This window comes from Oxyura jamaicensis, chromosome 4, assembly GCF_011077185.1.
Source record: "Oxyura jamaicensis isolate SHBP4307 breed ruddy duck chromosome 4, BPBGC_Ojam_1.0, whole genome shotgun sequence".
Classification (NCBI taxonomy): Eukaryota; Metazoa; Chordata; class Aves; order Anseriformes; family Anatidae; genus Oxyura; species Oxyura jamaicensis.
In genome coordinates this window covers 6,961,483-6,976,952 of record NC_048896.1, presented here as the reverse complement: position 1 = coordinate 6,976,952, position 15,470 = coordinate 6,961,483, and the positions used below count along the sequence as shown (strand labels likewise).

The 15,470-nt window shown below is 41.8% G+C and overlaps 1 protein-coding gene and 1 long non-coding RNA gene across 7 annotated transcripts in view; one reads left to right on the top strand and one right to left on the bottom strand.

The window, feature by feature from the left end:
* FGF13 (fibroblast growth factor 13) overlaps nt 1–15,470 on the bottom strand; it is a 228,065-nt gene that overhangs the window by 15,487 nt on the left and 197,108 nt on the right. The window lies entirely within an intron of this gene.
* Nucleotides 2,495–14,166, top strand: LOC118166512. The gene is made up of 3 exons (XR_004750541.1): nt 2,495–2,583; nt 12,028–12,149; nt 14,063–14,166. It is a non-coding gene; the product is annotated as an uncharacterized LOC118166512 (long non-coding RNA).

Genomic DNA, 15,470 nt, shown 5'->3' with positions numbered 1-15,470 from the left:
AGTTGGCAAGAGCAGCTGAGAAAGAAAATGTGTTCCTGTCCCAGTAGCCCTTTTACCAAATTACTCTTGTATTCATCTACATGATTGCTGCCACTGGGGGAATCCTGCACTGCTGCTGCTGGGGCTGCAGAGAACAGGGCAGCAGCCATGGGTTAATTTGTTCCTAGAACAAACAAGGTGACTTGGCTGGCATTTGTTAAAATACCACCTGGGAGCATGGGGCAGGAAAAGCAGCATGACCTTTCCACTGCTATATTGACTACCTGAGCCATACCATCCCCAAACACTGATTTCAGTTACATGGGCTGTGAGGGGCACAAGCAACCTGGGGTGAGGCTCAGCAGGCAGCAGCCACCACACTGGGGTACCTGTGACTTCAGCAGGATGGAAGGGCAGCAAAGCTGGAGCAATGCACCACCAAACACTCCCTTGGCACTCACATCCCTGATGGGCTCTTTGGAATTAGCAGGGTTAATCAGAAGAGTGTGGGATTTACTGCTCTAGCCTAGATACAGGACATCAATGGCCCTGGGGTAAGGAGATGGAAGAGATCTCCTTCAGACCATCACCCATGAATCCATGCAGATTTATCTGAAAGTGCTGAAGAAACATTAATCTAATCAGTGTTTGCAGCAGGCTCTAAATCTGTTTGTTTAATTACAAGCTGGGACATGACCCTTTTAGCAGCAGATGCTCCTTGAATTCTGTGGGAAAAGGGAAAGAAATGAAAGCTTTCCCTTTTTAGGGAGCAGGGTAGCCGAGCAAACAATGGTCAGAACAAGTGCTAATGTCCTTCCCCTGGGAATAGATGACAATGAGGAATGTTGTTTTTGCAGTAACCTGCAACCTGCCTGAAAGCCTGTCTGCATAGCTGCTGGGACTTACACTGGGCAAATCAACATGGAACTGACCTCCTCATCCTCTGCTGCTCTTGTAAGCAGTGATCCTGGGCTTCCAATGGCAAGCTTATGGAGGCAGAGCTCTTCCCTCCACAGACTGGGCAGGCAGTGCTGCCAAACTCAGCCTCGGCTCAGCCAGGACCTCTCTCCATGCCACCACCCACCACCTTTGCTGACAGTGAAGAAAGATGGGACCTGCCCCCGAGGAAGCGCTTGGAGGCAGACGCTGCTGAGCGAGCTCTTTTTCTGCGCACCAGAAATTGCCTCTGCTCACTGACTGCGAGAAGCTGCAAGCAGAAGATAAATAACAGCAAGAGCTGCAGGAGGAGAAATAATGCCACATTACATCAAACAGGTCCTTGCTTTGCTGTCAGCTCAGAGTCTGTTCTGCACAAAAGGACAGGCTTGCCATTCGGCCTGTATATTTTATTAATGTGGCTGTGTATTTATGGCACTGTGGGTTAGCCGATCCTTTGTTGGTCAATACCACCCTTTTAGGCTGCAGTTCTCAGCAAAGGCATTTATCCTGGCTGCTGCTTTTCCCCACGTGCGGTCAGCAATGCTCTCAGGTAGCTGCCTGCAGGTGCTTTGCCTGCAGCAACATTGCCAAAGTTTGGGAAATCAGTGTAAATCTCTGCAAAATACGGAATGCAGTGGAGTCTTTAGACTGCTAAAATAGTATTAATATCAATCCAATAGGCCTATTATTTACATTTTTATTCTGCAAGGCATGACACTGCAGGCTTCATTTTAAACACAAATAATGTCAGTGCAGGGAAAGTTAAGCAGGTCATTACACTGACCAAAATCAGTGACTCTTTCAGGACCTGATCCTAATCATAATATGACCAAGGGAAAGACTATCTATGACTTCAATGTATTAGCTTTCTAATGTTCATGTTCTCTGCTAATAAACATACACATCTTGATTTAAGAACTCAGGGTTATTTGATATTTTCACTCTTAATCCAGCTAACTTGCTTACATTAGGTGCAAATGATAAAGACTAAGCTTGGATACTGGGAACGTCGCAGATTTAAGGAGCTGGTTAGCTCTGCCTGGACCAAAGCAGCATCTCTGTATGACCAAATGGTAATGTGACCTTTTCAAATGAGCTTGATTTGCTGCAATCCATTTATTCATGAATGCCATGGATGGATGTTTTTCAAACCTCAGTAGTTTGTCAGTGCCAGGGCATTACTGGCAGCCAAACCCTGCTTCTTGATATAGAGCAGCAATGCTCTTTGGAATTCCTCCGCCCTCTTGGCTCCCTAAATTATGCTATTGAACATATGCTGCTAAGAGGATCTCAGAGGGATGTTCGTATTAGATGGCAGGCTAATTGTGGGATTTGAGAGATTTCAGATGGCAAAAACTTTAAAAAGGAAGATTATCAAGGATTATACCAGAGAGATGAGATGTAAGACTGACCCTTTATCCAAGAGTTGATGCTGACGGAGAGAAAACATTTGTTTCAGCAGGTGAAGACCCCACCTAAGAAGGGACATTTATGCATAGAAAGAACAGACTGAATTTCTCTCAGTAAGTGACATATATGTCCTTCTTATAAGCAATACTTGGTGGCTCAGATTAATGGAAATTCTTATTCAGAGGAGTTTTCCAACACCCTACACATGAAAAACTGCAAGAGAGCAGAGCCCAATCTCCTCTGCAGCAGGCACAGGTAACAGAAGCACACATATCTGTCTGTAATTTGGGTAAAGCATGTATTAGCATTGCTTTAACGAGCAAGCTGGCACCACGTAGCTTGGGAAATGGGAGGCTTCGTGCTACAGTCAGTGCTCAAAGTGCAATGTGCTCTCAGCAAAGGCTGACTGCATCCCTAGGAGTGGCTGAGACAGTCCAGGAGGGCAGCAAATGCACCTACTTTCATCTTCACCAGGCCCTCGGAAAGCAGCCCAGGCACAGCACTGGGGAAACCTCTCTGCAAACATCAGGCAGGCCTAGGACAAAATAAAGTTTCTTCTCTTTTAAATTAAATAAATACATAAATAAGTTGTTACCCCTAAAAAAGGGTGTCCAGCAAGCTATACAATGTAGGTAGAAACATTTCTAATACCTCACTGCATGATACAGCAACAACTCCAACAACTCCCTCAGACAACTTTCCTCAGTGAAGTTAAGAATAGATTTTTTTTTTCAGCGATTTAGGATGCTTTCTCTAAAACAAATGCACCGTCTAATAGGAACTCCTGTCCTTCCAAGAGACAGCCTGAGTAAGAGAAGAGATAGGCTTATAGAGGTCTGCTTTGTCTCTCTCCCGAGTGGAGATATGGACTTTGCAAGGTCTGCCATTTGGCCATGTCTCACTCCCTGCTGCCCCTGGGCTGTGTAACTGATTACTGGAGCCAGACTTTTGGGAGACATGCTGCTGCTGTTGTCTAAGCAGCAGAAGAGACGTGAGTCCCTGGTAAAGCACTTACGAGACTCAATTAAACTTGGAAGGCACCCAGATGTCTCAGGGAGGGGTGCAATTTAAAACCCTACCCTAAGATAGCCTCGACTACAATCACAGATTTCTGGGAAATCAGCATGGAACAGTTGCCTCATGAGCCAGGCCCTGCAGACCTATGTATTACAGCATTTCAGAAGGAGAGCTAGGGCCATTCTGAGTTATCTCACAGAGAAAAAAATGATGCAGCAAAACAATTAGTGCAAACTGTGACTAAACGAGCACTCCCTAGCTTACAGAGCTGTTGCACACTTACAGAGCTGCACCATTAAGTCTCTCTGACTTCCCAATAATTCAAGTCCAGGAACATTTAACATCTCAGTCCCAATTTCTTCTGACAGTGTTACCTGTTGAACAGACAGGGAGTTCTCTGACAAGACACAGAAGGGCTGTAGTGCAGAGAAACCGTCAAACCTCAAATCATAAAAATGTTGAATAACATGAGTACCTTGATGTTAAAAACAAACTTCGTAGCTCTGCTACAGAAAGTCCTTTTAAGCACAGTAAAAACAAAGATCTTCTGGTTCTAAATTAGCAGATATTGTGCTTGCATTACACCAAGGAGGAATCTGAAACTAAAGTCTAAGGCTTCTTCAGAAAATTACTACCATTTTCTCTTGAGAATCTAAACTGCCTTGGATCAGTTCTGCTTCTAAAATCTGGTTATCTATTTCCAAGTCAGCAAATAAAAGCTGGCTGCAGCCAGCTGAAGAGCAGAGAGCAAAACCACTCTGCAATTGAAAACATAAAGGTGAGCTTGTCCATCAGAAAAGGTGTTCATCTTCCAATTTACCCACTGGTTGATCTCCCATTTCACTGTCTAGGGCTACCCTTTGCTACTATAACCTAACAAGCAGCAAAAAAAGGCTGAGGGAAGAAGGTACAACAGGGCAAGGATTCAAGAGAAATGCTGGTAAATTTGATCAGCTGCCTTCTGAAGTCTGCACAGGGAGTATGTGCTGGCAAATTCAGAAATGCAGTTTTCCTGCAGGCAAACAAGACTCTGTGGACATCCTTGGACTTCGAGGATTTTGTGGCTAAACCCATGATGAACAAATGGGGTAATTAATTTCCACTTGAATTCCACCACTGAAATAAAATAAAACTATCACTGAAATAAATGGGATTCATCTATCTGAATATCCCTGAGGATCTGAGTCTGAATCTGGACCTGCGTGCGTGAGCCCAGGCTCTGATTCAGCTCTTCTACCTCAAGGCACATAAAAGAAACACCAAAGTTAAGAGCTGGGTCCACCTGGGATTTTCCTGCCCTTGGTGAACAAGGTTGGGATAAATTAACCCTGTAAGGGACAATGAAGCATGGATCTGCTATGTTCAACTCCCGCACCACAGATTCTGCTCTGCTAAAGGGTATTCTAAGTGAATTTAAATGCAGAGTATTGACTAGACGAGGATTTCAGTCTGCTCTCTCCCAAGCCAGGCCAAGTCTGCCCAAGATCAGCCCTTGCATCAGCAGCATGACTACTGAAACAGAAACAAATTACCTTGGGTACATCCAAGATACAGTTTTCGCTTTGCAATATTTGCAGGGATTTCTTTCCCCTTTGCTGGAATAGCCCCCAAACCTTACAGTATTATATTGGCAAAGAAATGAATCATGACTTTTCCTGAGTTAGTGCTCCAGGACTGAGCTTTGAATTATTAAAAGAGAATGATTTGTAAGAAATCATGTCAATTTTCAAAACAGCCCAGCAAATGTAGACAAAACCCGTTCTTTGAAACTAGTGGAAAGTATGTGGTTGAACTCCCAGTCTGCTTTGAAATCTCAGCACTAGCTTTTTAGTGAGAGGCAGTGCCTTTTAAATCTCATATTTTAATCATCATACTTCCGTACAATGCAGAACTCTTGCCTTGCTGCTTTGGTTCAAATACAACCTTCCCCATTATGAGCTTCACAGTGTAAGTGAGTCCCGTGTATCACAAGCTGGTGCTCTCCTGGCAGGGAAGCTGCAGGCTTGCTCCTTTCCTTCCACTAGTAAAATAATCTGCTGTCAGAACAGGTATGTGCAACTTCCCAGAGTGACCTGTTGATGTCCCTCCTTGTTTCTACATGGCACCTTGAGGGGAGTCAGATGGCACACCAAATACTGCTTTAGGCATTGTATTTGCATTTGTAACATTAGCCCCAGATACAGCGGCATTTCTTGCTCAATGGGTAATGAACTCTTCCCCAGGTTTGGGGTTTCGTCTCTGTCACCTGCACAGCCAGGCAAGCTAGTGTTGCAGTGACCCACTCCTCATGTTTACTGAATTCAGCAACACTGAGCGCACACACACAAAAATCTTATCAGTGCTTCCTAGACTTTTGTTATTTTTTTATAACATTTTAATTATTTTTAAATAATATTTTTATAATTATTCATATCTGTCTTTGCATAGCATGTCTGAGTGCAGATCAATTGAGTGTACAGATTAATGATTTTCTTTCTGTAGGATGTAGCAGTTTGGCTGCTGGCCTCATCTTTTTAAGCTCAGACTGATGAAATTCAGCTCTTTGCTTTAGTGTATCCGATCACTGGATATTTGTTGTTGAAAGGCAGCTTCTGTCAGAGCTGAAAACACAGCCACACGACAGAATACAAACTGTAAAATGATGTGGAAGAAAAAGATTAATTTCTTCCCCTAGACATTGCAAAGCCATTACCTGTTTTTGAATGACATTTCCAATTCTACAATGGGAACTGCTAAAGCATTTACATAAGAATGCAAAAATGCACACATTATCACTGCAGGAAGCACTTAAAATTTAAGATAATTATATGGTATGGAAATGATTTCAAAGGACTCAAACAAAATAACAACTAATTCTAGAGAGTCACCCTTTAAGATGATTATTACTCTGCACTGCCACTGATCTCTCACTAAAAAAAATCCTTCTCTTTACAATTATATGCACATTATAAATTCCTACTTTGTTCCTCCACCATCAAGCTCCTACAGCTGCCACTGAAAAATTTGCATTCTCTGAGAGCTTAACCAGATAGCCGAAATAGTCCCACTGTGAACAGAGGTAGAACACAACGTTGTCATGCTCAGGAGCGAGCTTCCTCCACCCTTGTCTAAGGCCAGGCCTTCTTGTTTCAAAGCCATTTGGGTTGAATTTGGGGCAGGAGCCTCAGGCAGGGGCATGGGCCATGGGGACACCAGCAAGTCCTGTGTCAGAAGAGGGAGCTTGTGCCGACCTCACATGCTTGCAGAACAGTGTCTTGATGCCAGCAGAGAGTTTGCAACAGGGACTTGTGGAGGATACCTCTGAGGGTATTTCTCTGCTGTATGATGAATGGCAGAATAAGGCATACTACGCTGCAGTCTGCAGCACAGTTTGTATGTACAATCTCTAGCCCAGTGTATCAGAGGAGGAGCCCTCTCTGCCATTCATCAGTGCTGCTGGGCATGCAGGGAGGGGAGCAGCCAGGAACCAGGGGGTGCTTATTCTTGCCTGTGCAAACCAATAGAAAGCAATAAAGATTTATTTGGTCAGTGGATTTCCAGACAGAAAGTCACATCTGAGGAAACCTGGACTGAGTTCCAGGGAGAAGTGCATTCACATAGAGGAAAACTTGCCTCACTGGCCTCTTTTCGTCCTCAATTCTGACTCCCTCAAAGTCCATTTTTCCATTCACTGTCGCTCTTGTTCCTGTTCCCTGCCCCATTGCTGCATTTCCTCTCTCTTTTCTTCTCCCCCAGAGTCCCAGGAAAAAAGAAAAAGAAAGAAAAAAAAAAAAAAAGAAAGAAAAAGAGAGACAGAGAGAAAAGGAAAAAATCTGCCTACTTCTTTTGCTCAAGGCAAACTCAACTGTGGAAAACCTTATCTGCCAAACTCTAATATATTTTGATTGGACATCTGCAAGGAGAGATTTAAACGAACTCATGCCAAAGTCAAACAATTGTTTCCCTATTCCTCCATCCAGCAAGGGCAAAAGTCCATACTGAACTCACAGCAGGTGAAAATCCCTTGTCTTGGATACTATAGAGACATAAGGGACTCCCATCCCAAGACTCAAATCAGAAGTGTTTTCCAAGTCTAATTATTTGAAATAATTGCAGTGACAGAGATGAAGCTTCCCCACAAACTTCAGCCAGAAATGGAAGACTGATAGATTTTAAAACTAGTAGTTAAATTATGACAAAGTGTGGAGCAGCTAAAAATAGTATGTGATGATGGGAAACATCATCCAACTTATTAATAAGTGGTGTTACCTGGGCTGCCGCTGACATTTCACATTAATGCCTCAAACAAACCAAAGCATTGGAGGCCGGAACAAACCAGGAGTGTTTGCTTGGCAATGGGATTCCTGTGGAAATTTAATTAGGCTTGGACTAGAAAACATTTCATATGGTGCTGGCACAGATTCCCATCTATTAAATAACACTTTGCATGAGCAGAATGCCACTATCTTTTGCAAAATGCCTTACAAATATAGATATATGTGAAGCTTTGTCAGATAAGTGTGAGCAGGTCAACTTAGGGCAATACACATACACAACAGTTATTTAAGTCAGCCAGAATTACAGTTCTAATTTTTCATGGTCAGCTTGGCTAGCCTAGGTTTTGTACTCCTGAGACTATTTCTGGTAAAGGAAAAAAAAAAAAAAAGGAGAAGACCCATATGCTTCAAGCACAGGCAGGGGTGGATGAAATCTTATTTCCCTAAACACAGGAGTTTTTCTGGCCCCAGCTCTTCCAAGCAGAAATTACTTTTTCTCCACATCGTCCCCATGGTACCAATCCTGGTGCTTGTTCCAAGATGGCTGAGAGTGCCCTGCTGTCCCTTCTCACTGTACCTGGTTCTTCTGCTCCTCATTTTGGTACAGAAACCATCACAAACAGCAGGCACTGCCTGGCCTGTACCCTGTGTGGGTCACTGCAGTGGGTAGCAGTGTGGGCTGGTACCAGGGTGGCCCTTGCTCCTGAAACACCTCACCCCACCAAGAGCGCAACCATCTCTCAAATGTTTCTTAGATGAGAGAAGGCAGGTTTTGTTTTATAAGCAAGCTTACCAAACTTATTCTAAAACAAATTATAAAAGTCTAGCTTAAACCAACCAGCTGCCTACCCAACATCCAGATTATAAGGACCTGTCTAGACAGGGAGGTAATTATACAGAAAACAAGACACTCTGTCTTTGCAGCAGAGCCCATCTTTCATGTGTTGTTGTCACTGAAACCGTACCGTCTTTGGAAAAGACAAAGAGGTGTGCCAAGCAATGGTCTAGATGTCATCTTCTGGTGTGAACACAAACTCACCTGACCTTTTGAATCAGCCAGCACAGTTTGGGGTCAGGACACTGTAACTGCCTAATTCACGCTTGCCACCTCCCAGCGTGGCCTAGGATAAAACAGCCTCATAACATAACATAGCCTCTTCATAACAGCCTCATTTCTCAGAGATGCACTTCGGGAAGCTGCACATAATCAAATAAGCAAAGCACTATATCCAATTTCCTATTTTGTAAAACTGCAGTGATGACAGACAGGAGTAATTAATGTTTGCACTCCATTGTGAAAATAAAGATTACTAAATAATATCTGAGTGTAATCACCTGTATATAGTTGAAGTGTTCTTAAAGAAATGTTTTAAGAGATTCAACTTTCCTGCTCCCAGCAGCTGCAGCCAGTAGTGATACCAGCCAGGAATGGAAAGGGCTGAATTATTCCTGCAGACAGAAAAACAATTTCTTCTTTTTTTTTTTTTTTTTTTTAAATAATAATAATAAAAAAATTACATGACTTGTATCAGAAAAACCTGTAATCTAAACATCAAATAATGTATTAGGGTAGGTCATCACTGTGAGTTTTAATATGATACCTCAAAAATACAATTATTTATGGTTCAGTGATTTACTAATAAGCTTATTTTACAACACAGGCAGAGATGCAATGCACAACCAGTCTAACCTCACTTCCCAGTTCTAATTCTGTTACCAAAAAAAAACCCAAACACTTGGAATCAATTATTTTAAAGATCTATCACAACATCAGAGATCAAGACAACAGAATTGGAGATTTCTAACAGAAGGAAAGTAAATTATTTTTCTCAGACCAGTAAGGAATCTTGTTAGAATGGGGAACATACTACATAAAAGACTAAAACACTTTTAAAACCCAGCAGAAAATTATTTGTATTTTCAACATCTTTAACTAATGTCTCCCATGTAATTTAATGCTCAAAAAAAGACAGCTGAAGTACATTTTTGTTTTCAGCAGCAGTTTCAGCACTTCGGATAAACTTCTGGAAACAGCGCAGTGGTATTTGAAAGTAATTCTCTTGGTTGGAGGCTCAGATCCCTGCTTCCTATCTTGCTATTGGAAATGGGACTTGTCTGCCAGGAGCACCTCCCAGTGCTCTGATATTTCCTCGTAAGCCTTTTCATGAAGGAGGAAATTGTAACCGAGTTCTTACATGTTTTGCCCAAGGCTAATGAGGAATTTATCTCCCGTTGTGGATTAAAACCCAAGAATGCTTCTTACATACCACTGCATTTAGCACAGACCTTTCCTCTCTCCCCTGACTCCAGCAAGCTCTCCTGCTCATTGAGACAAAGATCAGTCTGCAGTGTCTTGACCTACTGTTTTTTAAATCCACACAAAGTCCTCATGCTCTCATTACTATATCCTTCTACATTGTTAAATCTGCTAAATCTTTTGCCTTTTTCTCTATACCTTTCCACACTCACCGTTGGTAGGATGCACACAGTATTTAGCTGGGACTAGGGGAAGAGCATCCCGTCTCCATTTCACTCAAGGGGTATGGCCACATCTTCCTTTTACAAAGCCAAAGGCACAAGAGTAACTGAGGGTCCAAGCAACAGTCCAAGGGCTGCAAGACTTCCCCTGGCAAATAGGAGACTTCCTTCTGTATTTACATGTACATTGCACTTATGTTCACCTCTCTATCATACACTTCCAAGTGGAACAGGTTAATTGTCTTCCAACTTCTTACAAAAGATTCCCAGGGGTATCTGTAAACTGACACTTCTGCAACTTGATAATCATTTCCTGGAGTGAGAGTTCCTGTAACAAGATCCTGGTGGCCTTTGCCTGAAGATGCCAAGAGGGCAGGGAAATATTGGGATATATTTTTACCTGATAAAGCTTGTTTCACCAGAGGCTGGTGGCACTGTACTAACCTCTCAGTGTTGTCAAACCATTGGTATGGGTGCCTGGTTGACATCAAAAGAAAGCTGGCTACCCTAGTAGAAAGGTGCTACCATGGTGTTAAAAATTAATTAGGTACTGTGCCCTAGGAAGCTTCTCCATCCCTGGCCAAAAAGAGTTCATGGTGGTCTGCTGGTGAGCACTACATTCTAGTAAAACATGGTTAACGTGCATCAGCAGCTGCATGCTGCACCAATTACGGTACATAGCTACAAGTAAGTCAAGTAAGTTATTTGTGTAATTACAAGGAACTGATCCCTGGGGGTCATGCAAATAATTCAGTATACTTGCTAAAAATGAGCTTTCTGAGAACATTTACACTGGTATAATCTGACGGGATGCAGAGTTCTGGAAAATAAATGCCAAAGGGGATGAGAACACAGCTAAAGCAAATTTATTTTTTAAATCAAGTGAATATTCACTGTCCCACCCCTCCCCCTGTATTTGCTCAGCTTTAATTAATAGATTCTTCTCTTCTCCACTTTGGGCTTTTTCATTTTGGGCCATATATCCCAGAATGGGGAATGTTATCCAAAGCTCAGCACAACTGCCACAGAGTGAAGAGTAGCACACACAAAAGTAGCTACACCATTTTGCACGCAGGAGACACTTTTGCCCATTACCTGAATGGACGGCCTTTCCAGGCAGCTTCTGAAAAAATAACCTCTGTTATTAATTTAATCACCTTGTGTCAAATGGTGGAGTGACAAGAGAGAAAATTTACCTCAGCAATAACTCAGCTCTAGAGGTATATACAGAGGAGAAGGAAATTGCATTGTTGCAGATAGAGCAATAACATCACAAAGCAAAATCCAATATCGGAAGAGATAAAAGTATCCCATCCCAATATTCCTCAGTTACAAGTATGAAAGAGTATGCATAAGAATAAGGGGAAAAGATGAGAGATAGCACCAGGAAAAAAAAAAAAAAAAAAAAAAAGTCTTTGAAAAGTGAGCTAACAGGTAATTAATCCCTCAAAAGCAAGAAAATCAGAGCATTTGGGAAACTGGCACAGATACCGATCTCAGTAACATACGTTTTGGGTTCTCCCCGTTTCGTTTTGCTAAACATTCGGCAAAGGTGATTCAGAGAGATCCCAGTCAAAGGGCTGCCTCCTCCCACCAGCTGAGCTCCCCCTGTTCCCACCAGCCCAGAAAAATAACAGGTAAATGGGGGCATGCAGGGTATCACGGTGGCAGTGATGCTGACAAGGCAAGCCAGAAACAGAATGTGTGTATCAGTGACATGTTTCCTAACTGCAATGACAGATTTTAATAAGCAAGCTATTCTTAAGTTTTGATTTGAGGTGTATATAATTAGGTAACGTGGGCGTTGAGTGATAAAACCCACAAGAAAAACACAAATTAGAAACACTGGTGCTTTGAAACCACACACTAAATGGTGTGACCTATTTTTATTGTATTATTGCATTTGAGAAATAAAAGGAAAAAAAAATCTTTTTCATCTCTTTTTCAGCATCAGAAAGATACACTGGAGACAAATGACACTGCTTTTCCCAAAACTCCTCTTTCAAAACTAAAGAACCCTCATTTGTGGTTTGATTTCCTTGTTAACTAACTTCCTCCCAGGAGCTACAGGTGAGATCTAACTCAACATTTCCAGGCTTTCTCGTGATAACTTTCACAAAACTAGCTACAAACATAGCTAAATATTGCCTTGCTTTGGATTTGAATAAGAAGAGGGAAAACTAGAAAAACTCTATGTTGATCAAAAGAGTTTACAATGAGTTTCAGGAGTATCCTTTTGAAGGAAATATGGCTGCTGAAAAAAGATTTTTTGATCCACTCTGAGCTTTTCAGCATTTGCATACGTGGCAGGATGTTTCATGTCCTGTAAATGAGAAATGCCTAGGACAACTTCCTATACAGATTTCAAAAGTTCATACTTCTTACCATCATCACTAACAGGCTGAACAAATAATCAATAGAGCAGTTATACAAAATATGTATTTCTATCCATCTCAGAAATGTAATCAATTTCCTTTTAAATAACCTAGATTATCTTTGTTAAATTTATAAGGTGAAGAACTTCAGTGTGCAGGACAGTGTCTCATTCTAATACCTTCACAGCCTTTCATATAGGCTTCCACTGGCCATTAATTTGTGCAAGAGAGCAAGTTATCTTTCAGCCACCTGAAAGTTATGTAAAGACACATCTTTATCTACAGTGCTTGTTATGAGCAAAAGCACAGTGTTATTATTTCCCAAGAAATCCAGTCCATCTACTGAGGATTACCAAAGATAGTTGCTGTTATTGACCACAGTAGATCTATTATAGATCTTGGGAAACAATTTGTCCTTGACACACACCCCACATAAAAACACTGACCAACCTTATCCAAGTTCTGCTCAATTTGTATTGTAGTTTCACCTCAAATATAAAAAATGAATTCCCACCCATGAGGGCTCCAGATACCAGCAGGTCATTCTGACCCCAGGGCAGCAGCCAGCATGAGGCTCCTATTCAGCATGGGGCTTTCTGCTGCTGCCCCATCCCCAGCCAGAGCACAGCACACAAACCCTGAGCTGCCATGACAACTGCAGACCCTTTCATAGGCTTCTCTGAAGCCCAGGTGCTCCAGAAAAAGTGCAAGAAAAAGCATACAAAAAAGTGCTCCATCCATTTTTGTGATGCCTCTATCAAATTATAAACTATCATTAGAGATAATGTAAATGAATTCAGTTCCATAGGAAACACCACACCACTGAAAAATCTGTTCTTATTTCAAATCAATACAAAAATAAAAATAAAAACCCTCGATCTTTTCACAAAACCTGTTCTCAGAAATCATCTCTTGATGTTCTTAAACTTCTACACTCAGGCTCTTATACAACATGAAAACTGAAATTATAATGTTGAAATGTTTTTAAGCCACAATACAATGTTTTGAAAATCTTCCAACAGAAATTTTAGAAATTAAAAATTCCAGTTTTTCTTCTGAATTCAGTCATCTCTCTCCTAGGATTTTTCTCCTGAACGATATTTTCCTGAAGTCTTTGGTTATCCTTACGGATGAACCGCCCTGTTTTACAGATGTTTTTATATAGCACCTCATACAGTGGATTCTTGATCCTGGTTCCTCAAGTATCTTCCTAAAGCTGTCATCTATTTGGATTTGTAAGAGCAGTGACTAATGAGAATAACAAAATAAGACCACCAGCAGCAAGAACTTAGTGGGAATACAATACTTTTAAATGAAGGCTTAGTCTCATCTGTTCCTTCCTAGCTAACAATGAGCTGTAACACTTGATTCTATCTTTCTTGTTTGGCTTTTTTTTTTTTTTTTTTTTTTTTTGGGGGGGGGGGGGAAGAGGGGACTAGCTGAGGAGTGGGGATGGGGAAGGCTTTTGTTTTTATGACCTGAAGAGCAAAGTGTCAGTGTTTTCACTAACACCAAAGCTATGATGAACTCAATAACAAGCATCTTTTCAAGTAACCTGCACATTTTTTTTTCTGTTTCACTGCCTTTATATTTAACATTAAATTGCAGCTGCCTTGAGGGGAGAAGACCCTTTTAACCCAGTTGGGAAACTACTGCATGCAGGCATTGGGCTCAAACTGTTGCCATACCCAGACAGCCTTTGTGACCTTTGCTGCTACTCCTGCAAGATGCACGCTGATGGGATGATGTTGTAAGTAAGCCAGGAGCAGTAGGAAATGGACTGCTAAGTGTCTCATTAAGTTCCATTAAGGGGTCTAACCACTACCCTTGGATTGACTGTCAGAAGGAAAACATCTGTTTTATTTAATGATTTCTACTGATGTTATTCAGATCCCAGCAAGTCTGAAATGTTGCCCCTTATGCACTTAAAGCACATTTCCCAATTAAGAGTGGAATGGTTCTTTTTATAGTAAAGTGGGAGATTTGCAGTAACTACTGTAATTCAATTGTAGGGAAGATCTCAGGGGCTTGATTAACTTTTTTATTGCAAAAATCAATCCTGGTAAGAAAAAGCAAAGTCTTAACTCCTACAGCAGTTTACCAGATGAGCTCTGTCCTAGGTATGACTTTTCTCAGTCCCACCCAGAGCACATCACTTGAAGATTACAAGATGTGTCCAGAGGCTCTCTGTACAGAAATGGAACCACTTAGAATCATCACTGGGGAAAAAAGGACAGATTCACCAAACTACTTGCAAAGAGACTGACCTGGAAGGGTGAATATATTGTTTGATATGCAGGAAGCTGTTTCCCACAGAAGAACGCTTTCAGGGATGTTGTAACTTAGCCCTTATCACTTCTCAACATAAAAAGAAAATGCTTTTACCAGCTAATGGTTCAGAAAAGTGCATGAGTGGTTAGTGTAACCACAACAACATATTCAGAAGCAGCGAGACAGAAAATGAAATACCTGATAAGCATATGTTGTTTTTAATAAAGAAAGATTTATTGCTAAGTGGACCACACCGTCTCCGAGGTTACGCTGCAAAAGCAGAACATGGGAGGACCCAGCACCCTCAGGAAACCCTGCTGTGGCCTGGCTCCACCACCAACCACAGTACAGCTTTGGTCTTCAGCCCCCATGCCTCTTATCTCCTGCTGCAAAGCAGGGCTGAAAATTTGCCTTTCTCTGCCTTGCCTCTGTTACACCGCTGAGTTCTCACAGGCACCACACGAGGCCATACCATATGAGTGCTTAAGGTACTCTCCAGGTATTTAGGACTAATATTATTTAGTCAGCACAGAGACTTGGAAAGACAGTTTTGTTCTGGCCTTGCATTGTTTATTTATTACATGGTTAGACTGGATATGTGTTATCAGTATTCAGGTCTGAATGCACCAAGTGCAGACATACTGAGGACTGACAGCATTTTGTAGAATGGCTGAGATGAGATTGGAGGAGAAGGAATACCATCCAGGTGGCTTTGCGTCTCAAGCACAATGAATCAGCCATCAGC